General features: G+C 38.9%; 1 protein-coding gene across 7 annotated transcripts in view; it reads right to left on the bottom strand.

Annotated features, from left to right (window-relative positions):
* The window catches only part of LOC122558548 (cyclic nucleotide-gated cation channel beta-3-like), a 201,530-nt gene extending 193,147 nt beyond the window's left edge, over nt 1-8,383 (bottom strand). For all 7 annotated transcript variants that reach the window (XM_043707256.1, XM_043707264.1, XM_043707262.1 and 4 more), the window contains exon 1: nt 8,282-8,383. The gene's annotated coding sequence lies outside the window, so the exon portion shown is untranslated. The remainder of the gene's footprint in view (nt 1-8,281) is intronic.
* Between the last annotated feature and the right edge of the window lie 699 nt (nt 8,384-9,082).

The raw sequence follows: 9,082 nt of genomic DNA, 5'->3' as shown, positions 1-9,082 counted from the left end.
GTTCCGGAACCATGAGGTTATGCTACAGCTGTACAAAACTCTGGTGCGGCTGCACTTGGAGTATTGTGTACAGTTCTGGTCACCACATTATAAGAAGGATGTAGAAGCTTTGGAAAGGGTGCAGAGGAGATTTACTAGGATGTTGCCTGGTATGGAGGGAAGGTCTTACGAGGAAAGGCTGAGGGACTTGAGGCTGTTTTTGTTAGAGAGAAGAAGGTTGAGAGGTGACTTAATAGAGACATATAAGATAATCAGAGGGTTAGATATGGTGGACAGGGAGAGTCTTTTTCCAAGAATGGTGACGCAAGCACGAGGGGGCATAGCTTTAAATTGAGGGGTGATAGATATAGGACAGATGTCAGAGGTAGTTTCTTTACTCAGACAGTAGTAAGGGTATGGAATGCTTTGCCTGCAACAGTAGTAGAATCGCCAACTTTAAGTACATGTAAGTTGTCGTTGGACAAGCATATAGACATACATGGAATAGTGTAGATTAGATGGGCTTCAGACTGGTATGACAGATCGGCGCAACATCAAGGGCCAAAGGGTCTGTACTGCGCTGTAATGTTCTATGTTCTATGTTCTATGATGGCTTCTGTCTTGAAAACAGCTTCATACTTCAATACTTTTAGTGGAGGAGCCATTTCTGTTTCTCACTTGCTATTGCCATGTTTAATGTTTTAAAAGCAAAATACTATGGATGCTGGAAATCTGAAACAAAAAAAAACAGAAAAAGCTGGAAAAGTCCAGGTGGTCTGGTGGTATCTTTGAAGCGAAAAACAGAGTTAACAATGAATCCAATAGGATTCTTCTTCAGAAAGTTCCTTTGCAACACATCCTATATCATCTACTAGGTCGCATTTACAGTATAAATTAAGCAAAACATGATTTCTCAGCTGAAAAATCGAGGCAGACTACAAATGTGAGTATAGCATTTTGTTGTTGAAAAGAGATAGTCAATCAAGCACATGCAGAAGTGTGATATTTGGCGTCAATAAAATGGCACCATCTCACAGGCTGGGCCAACTGAAATGCAGCAATCTATAGTAACATGTGCACTAAACATGGAAGCTAACACCATGAGGTTGAATACATCTTGCATTGTACTTGCCATTAGGTTGCTTTATTTTTCCACTATTTGCAAAATGTTTGCCTCCATCAATCAGGACCCTCGTTTCTAAAGGAGAAGGTTCTGTTGAAATCCCCAGATGGAAAGGGGCGCTTTCTCCAGGTTTCCCATGGCAGCCCTCTCACTCACTCTCATTCCAAGAGGAAAACAGTCTCTTTTCCTGATTCTGTCTTGCCAGGCAGAGGGAGATTGTTGCTGCTGAAAAGGCAAGTGGCCTTCAACCAGTTGAAAACTTTCTAGTCAGTGGGTCGAAGATGTGACATGACGGTCAGGCAAGGCTAGTGCATATCCAATGCCAACCTTGATTGTAGGTGCCCATAGAGCATAACCTGAGATATTAATCTCTGTTGTCCAAGACAGAGGCCTGGAGAAGCAATCAGCGAGTTGGAATCACAAGGTACCTGTTCTGACTTCCGTATAAGGAAATGTCACTGTCTAATTTCTGTCCGATGGGTGGGACAATGAGAAACTTCATATCAATAAAGCGAGAACAGGCCATAATAGTGTGTTAATACATGTAAAGGCTGCTCAACAGCAAGATTGTCTTTCTGTTCAAAATTTGCTTGGAGAATCAGATTTTTTCCTCTCAACATCAAGAATCCCATTTCTGCTGATCTCACCATATTTCCTAACTGACTTGCTAATGTCCACATCATTCAGTGAATGGGAAGATTACACTCATCATATTCTTCATCTCTTTATTTTCCATGAGCAATGAACCAGAGGGTCTCTGTAGGTATTTGCAGCCCTGCAAGAATGGAACAAACCAGCAGAGCAGAGTGCTATGTGTATTAGAGCTGCCATTGGATTATGGAATGTGAAATTGGGTGGCACAGCTGTAGCTTTTGGTGGAGGTGGGGAAATATCCCAAGTGATTGAGCAGGCAATACTGATAGAATTCAAAGTTAGTGCTATCAGGAGTTGGGTAACAGAGAGTAGGGAGGTTGCTGCAGGAGTAACAGTGTAGAGCATAACCCTTGGTTAGAGGTGAGTACAGCAGCAGAGATAGAGTGAGGATGAGATATTAGAGAGAAGGTGATGGCATTTACCCAGGTGGAGTGGAGAAGGATATTGACCTTGTTCCTACAGTGCTGGGAATGCCTCCATCGTGCTGAAACTGCTTTAACCTGAATGGCAACCTCCCACCAGGCTGGCATCATTTGGTGTTTTGGCCTTTGCTACTGGAACTCAAGGAGGAGGCAATCCCACATCTGCATCATCCCATCCAGCAGAAACTTGAAGACCCTGCCTGCAAAACAGGGCACCAATTTCTCCCTGACTGCCATGTCCAGGGCAAATGCCAGGAATTGTGTTGTGCAGGGCAGCTCCAGACTGACAGTGCTTGTTCAAGTACACAATGGGCTTATAAAAATGGTGGAGGCACACTGGTGTTCTCCAGCATCTGTTGAATGGCCAGTTATTTTGGTATGGCATGTAGTAAAATGGACAGAAATCAGATTCAGAGATGCCATAGGAAACCAGTAGGTAAATAATGAGGTGGGTTTGATAAAAAAAGGATAAGAAAACTTGCTAGGCCTCACAGCAAAAAGCCCTTCAAAAACACAACGCGACTCAAACTTACCCAAAATACACTTGTTTCAGTGCTCAGAATCTGCTTGTGACATTCATGCATGAAACGTGGAAAAGCAGTCAAAATGAGTGGAATTACAGCAACATCCAGAAACAAAGTCCAGTAACTGTTCTGTAAACAGCTCATGATCTGTTTAAATTGTGTTGGTGGAGTACATTTTGAGTCATTTAAGGTCACACCAGCTGTGTGACGATACTTTGGCTTTAAGAGGTGTATTTTATCTTTTATTTTATGAAGTGAGGTTGAGACAGAGGTGCAAGAAGTCCGTTCCAAGCCAATAAAGTAAACAGCTTGTGAGGAATTGGGTTCTTTTTAAAAGTTGGAACAATAGAAGCAGCATGGATGGGTGAAGTCAGACTCCCATATAACCAGGAGTTTAGTTTAGCTCTCAGTAATTGTTGGAATTTTTTGGAAGCTAGTTGAGAAAGCTGCTACATCTCTCTCTCTTTGCTACAGCTTAAAGCTTGGATTCCCTTTGCTGCCAAAATTGCATGTGAGACAATCTATTTTACTGAATTTATTTTACTGAATAAAATGCGTTTTGCTTAAAGCCGAGTAGTGTAACAAATTGAATTACATCTGGAACAGAGCACCTTACACTTGCTTTTAAATAAGAAAAAGTTAGGGTATAGGCTATCTCCTTGATATATTTGGCCAGGTCTTGATCTATCCATAACCATTGTGTAAAGTTAAAACACATATATGTTGGAGCATCTGGTTCAAGTACAACATTGCTCATATCAAATCAACAGTGCACACTAATTTATGTCTTCTCCTCTTACTACTGGCAATTGTACACCTTTCATTGGAAATGTGTGCATTCACCTTTGACACTGTTTTTGATGATTAGGAGATCAAGTAGCACTGAAAGACGGTGATTACAGTGTATAACCTCTCTCTTACAGCGCTTTGTTCAGCAGGGAGTGCCATAATAGGCACTAACTGACAGTAGATGCTTGATGCAATTAACACTGACTGCTTAACATGGATGCTATACAGTAACTGACATGAGGCCTATGCTTTCCAACTAGTACACTGTAGAGTAATAAACTATTATCCTGAGTTTATTGTGGAATATAGACACTACAGAACATTGAATACTGAACTTATAACATGGAACACATGGTTTAATAAGGAAGATATTAGCCATGTAACCAGATAAAACAATAAAGATTGACCATTTAACATCCAGTGCTGTGCAGAATAGTAGAATGACCGTATAGTCACCACTATGTACTGTAGAATAACAGACTATGGTTTATAAGTCACCACTGAGTGAATCACTGTACAATAATAGAAATTGCAGCGTGCTGGAGTAGGCTTACACTTCTTCCCTGCCTGGCTGGAAGTGAAGTAAATGTGTTTGAAGGAAATTCTGGAAGATAATTCTGAACTTATCTACATTGCAAAATGACCTTAACTACATAGGTTCACTGTATCTCAGATGCAGTGTCCCCTTTCGCAGAGCCTGGTACTTGGAAAAAGGAAGTGGAAGTCACAATAGATAACTACAGTTCATGCTTTTTAAATAATTCTTTCATGATGGGGTGTCCCCGGGCCAGCATTTGTAGCATAACTAATTGCCCTATGTCAGTGGTGCTGACCTCACTACTTGAACTGTTGCAATGCATCTGGGTTTAGACATACTCACAGTACTACGTATTGGGAAGGCAATTCTAGGATTTTGATTCAGTGACAGCAACAAAGCATAAATATTGTTCCAAGTCAGGATTCCTTCTTACATATGTGTAAAATTTCTTATAATCTGCATTTATATGTGCTGGCTAGTTTATTCAATATTCAAGCTTTTCCTTTTTATGCACTTTTTGTTCGCCCTTTGCTGGTTTCTAAAACATTCCTAATTTTCAGACTAACCACTATCCTTTGCCTCTTCTTTTAATCTATCACTATTGTTAACCTCCCTGGTTAGTCATGGAAACATCCTTCTCACTGAAATTATGTTTTTGAATGGAATGTGTCTTTCCAATATTTTAAATTTTATTTTTCAATTGTTTGCCACTGTTTATTTACAGCCATAAGTTTTAGTCTATTTACCAAATCAACCTTAGCCAGATGTCTTCTTGAGTAGATTAGATTCCCTACAGTATGGAAACAGGCCTTCGGCCCAACAAGTCCAAATCAACCCTCTGAAGAGTAACCCACCCAGACCCATTCTCCATGTTTATCCCTGACAAATGCACCTAACACTATGGGGAATTTAGCATGGCCAATTCACCTAACCTGCACATCTTTGGATTGTGGGAGGAAACCTACACAGACACGGGGACAATGTGCAAACTCCACACAGACAGTTGCCTGAGGCTGGAATCAAACACAGGTCTCTGGCACTGTGAGGCAACAGTGCTAACCACTGAGCCACCATTATATCTATGTAATTGGCTTTTTTTTAATTTAAGATTTTTGTTTGTGGTTGGTGTATGTCATGTCAAACTTATCTTGGAATTCAGTGCCAAAACATCATTTTCTAGACTACTTTTACCAATTTGATTCATCCAGCTATTGCATTGCCTTTAATACAATATCAAACAATTTCTTGTTTAATGCGTTGTTCAGCAAAATAACTATTGTTAGAGGGCTGATAAACTACTCCACAAGCATATTCTGACCCCTTTGATATTCCAGTTCTCTAACTCACACTGTTTCTATTTCTTGATTTTCTAAACCAAGATTCTTTTGCTAATGTCTTTATGTCAAGGAATACCCCTCCTCTGTTTGCCATTGTTCCTGTCTATTCTAAATGTTGTGTACCATAGAATATTTATTTCCCAATTTTAGTTGCACCACAATCATGTCTCTGTAATGGTGATTTGATGTAAACTACTTACCACTATTTATGCCACTAATTCATCTGTCTTATTGCATACATTCCATGCATTCAGACAAACTGACTTCAGTTTTGAAGAAGTCATATCAGACTTGAAATGTTAACTCCGTTTCTCTCTCCACGTGTTGCCAGTTCAGCTGAGTTTCTCCAACATTATCTGTTTTTATTTCCAGCATCCACAGTATTTTGCTTTCATTAAAGTAACTTCAGTGTTATTTTTATTACTATTTCCAACACAGACTTTACTCTTAGATGCAAGTTTACTTTTAAACTGTCCATCCCTTCCTGTCCCACACAGTGTGTCTTTACTCACAACAACATACTTTCCTATTGCTTCAACGTTTACTGTTAAATTTCTAAATTTCCTTTCACTGAAACCTTTCTCCCACTCTTTAGTTTGATGACATTTTCCCTACTTTGATTGTATTTACTAACTCAGTCTTATGTTTGTATGATTGGTCCCTTCCCAGCATTACTTTCCTTTCTCTATCATGGCCAGATGACTTCCATGGGTGGGCCCTCAATATTTAGATTCCACCCATCAACAAATTATTTAAAATGCGTGAATGTTGTCTGACCAAACAGTAATGAAGTTTGACCATGAAAATCGATCACTTGCATTGGGTTCATGTTTACTTTGCCCACATGGTATCCATTGCAAATGTCACACATCTCCAACCCACTGCTCTTATAACAATGAGATTACAATAAATAATACAGACATTAGGCCTAAATTCCTTGCATTGAACTGGAATAAGTGGCAGTATCACCCATCTATTCCTATCACTGCTCCCATCAGGTCAATGGAAATTTCCAGTTTTAAATATTTCAAGTAATTCTGGGTGTAGACGGGACATCCAATCAACAAAGACTGGTACAATGCTGCTGGAATTGGCATAATATCTATAGGGTCATTAGTTCATTGGCTGAACACATTGGTCCCACATCTCTTGTGTGATGCTGCCATTTGTCTTTGATTTAGATCTAGCCTTAGGCACACAGTTGGGTTTTACTACCACTGAACTGGCATGTTTTACTTTCCTGCACCTTGGCAAATTCTGGAAGGGTCAGCTAATATGTAAGCCGGGACAATCACCACCCTCCACTCACGGCCTTTTTGACACAGGTGACCAACTTTGGGACAGATGCAAGTTTCATTTCAAGCTAGGGTCCATACAAGTTAGTGGGTGGGACCACATCCTCATATATTCAGGTTCCAGCTTGTTTTACTGGATTTCTGTATGATTTATGGCAAAGTACACTGGGACGTATATGGATTTCAGGATTACAGACTGAATATCAATCTAGGACAGGTACTGAATATATAAAAAAAACACAACTGATAATACTCATACCAATTGTGTAACATTGTAAAACACAACAGAAATTGATTGTAAGGTAATAAAATCACGGCTGATCTGTCTGTGGCCTTTACTCCACTTTCCTCCTTGTATCTCAATATCCTTGACTTCTTCATACATTCTCATTCTTGAGTATACCCAATGACTCAGCATCCACAACTCTCTATTGAAAAGAATTCTAAAGATTAATGACTCGCTGATAGAAGAAATTCCTCTTTGTCTCAGTCTCAGATTGGAAGCCTTTTATTTTGAAACTATGTCCCCAGTTCTGGATTTCCTGATAAGGGGAATTCTCCCAGCATCTAACCTGTCAGCCTCCCTCCAAATCTTATATGTTTCAATAAGATTATCACTCATTTTTCTAAACTCCAATGACAAAAGCCTAACTTGCTCAAACCCATCATCTCAATAATCAACATAGTGAACCTTCACAGAAGGGGTTCCAATGCAAGAATATCCTATCTTAAGGAACCAAACATTTACTAAGACCTTAGGTGTTATCTCAACAATAGCCTGTACAACAGTAGTAAGAGTTTATCACTTTTATGCATCACCACTCCCCCGCCTTGCTATAAAGGCCAGTTTTCACTACCTTCCTAATTATTTACTGTACCTGCATGTTCACATTTTGTGATACATGTAAAAGGACACTCTTTGTACCCTCTGCAGTCTCTCTCGAGTTATTATTTTAAATGCAATATTAAGCACACTGGAAAATTAGAGATTTACTGCACAATACGAATGTTTAGTACATCAAATTTGTATCACAAATAATCCCATAAAATGACCACACAAATTCTATAATGGCAAATTAATACCATAGCAACAATAACAAGAGTAAAACCTTTCTGGATTAAGCAGAAGTTTTAACTGAGATTTATATTATTTCTTTCGATGTGATGCCACTGAACATCATAATCTTTTGAAAACCTAAATAAAAATGGTGCTTAATGGGTCAACAATATTCTACTCACTCTAAACTGACTACCTGCTTTGAGGTGATAACATGCAACCACAATGCAATTGGGAAATGCTGCAGTCTTTACACTAGCTACTTAATGTATAAGCAAGACATTACAGCTAAGTCACTGGACCTTCAGTAACAATGTTTAATGTCTTGATGTTCAGTGAAATTGCACATTTTGCAACTCGTTGTTCATTAATTTTTCCTTAACTACAATGTAAAGCAGGCAACTCCTTATCCAAAAACAAATATAAAAGACAGTAAAGGACACATTTTAAATCTTCAGATACAATTGACAGTTTAGCTGATGGCTTACTGTTTCCATTCCCCAGAAGATTATAAAACAGATGTGCGCATACAAGCATCAAAATCTAAACAATCCAAGATTTACCTGTGGTATCAGAGAAGTTACTGTGTGTGATCCATTCCTTAAAGTTGCAGCTCTGTGTGTAATGTGAAGTGCTATTCCTATTCTGGGACCTGAGGGAAGATTAAGAGCCCTGCAAGGAAAAGATTAAGGCTGTGAAGGACAGTTCTCCATATCAAAGTCATTGAGATGTGAAGAAGAAAAGGGAGAGGAAAGTGGTGTAAAGGAATATAACGGACGTGGGAGGCAAGGAGATAGGGAAGAAAGTTAACAGAAAAAGGATTACAATGGAAAATGAATGAAGAGAAGGCAAAAATTGAAAATGAGAAAAAAGATTTGGTATAAAACAGAATACATAGCAACATCCTACTACGGAAATGGCATTTCCCTGCCTGAGGTTATATAAGGTTGAATCAGAGCAATACAACACAGAAGAATGCCATTTGTCCCTTGCGGCTATGCTAGCTCTAAGTTAGAATGTTCAGCTTGTTTCATCTTTCTGCAATTCAACTCTTTCCTTTTCAACTCCATATGTAATTCTGTTTGATTATTACTATAGAATCTACTTCCACTATCCTGTCTTGCATTGACATCATTGGTGATTGTCAAAATCTATTAATTATACAAGACTGTCTAATCTGAACATAGTTAAGAAATAGCTGATTGTATTGTAAGAGGTCACCATGTTGAGGTTGTACTCAATCTTATAAAAGAATGACAAGCAAGAGAAAAGTGAAATTGATTCAGTATAAGCTCTAAAGGTAGTTCAGAGGACTTAAGACAAAATTTGGGGGAAAGATATGCATGGATTTCTCCTCACCTCAT

This window comes from Chiloscyllium plagiosum, chromosome 17 (genome assembly GCF_004010195.1).
Source record: "Chiloscyllium plagiosum isolate BGI_BamShark_2017 chromosome 17, ASM401019v2, whole genome shotgun sequence".
Classification (NCBI taxonomy): Eukaryota; Metazoa; Chordata; class Chondrichthyes; order Orectolobiformes; family Hemiscylliidae; genus Chiloscyllium; species Chiloscyllium plagiosum.
The sequence above is the reverse complement of the archived record's forward strand: the minus strand, read 5'-3'. Positions and strand labels throughout refer to the sequence as shown.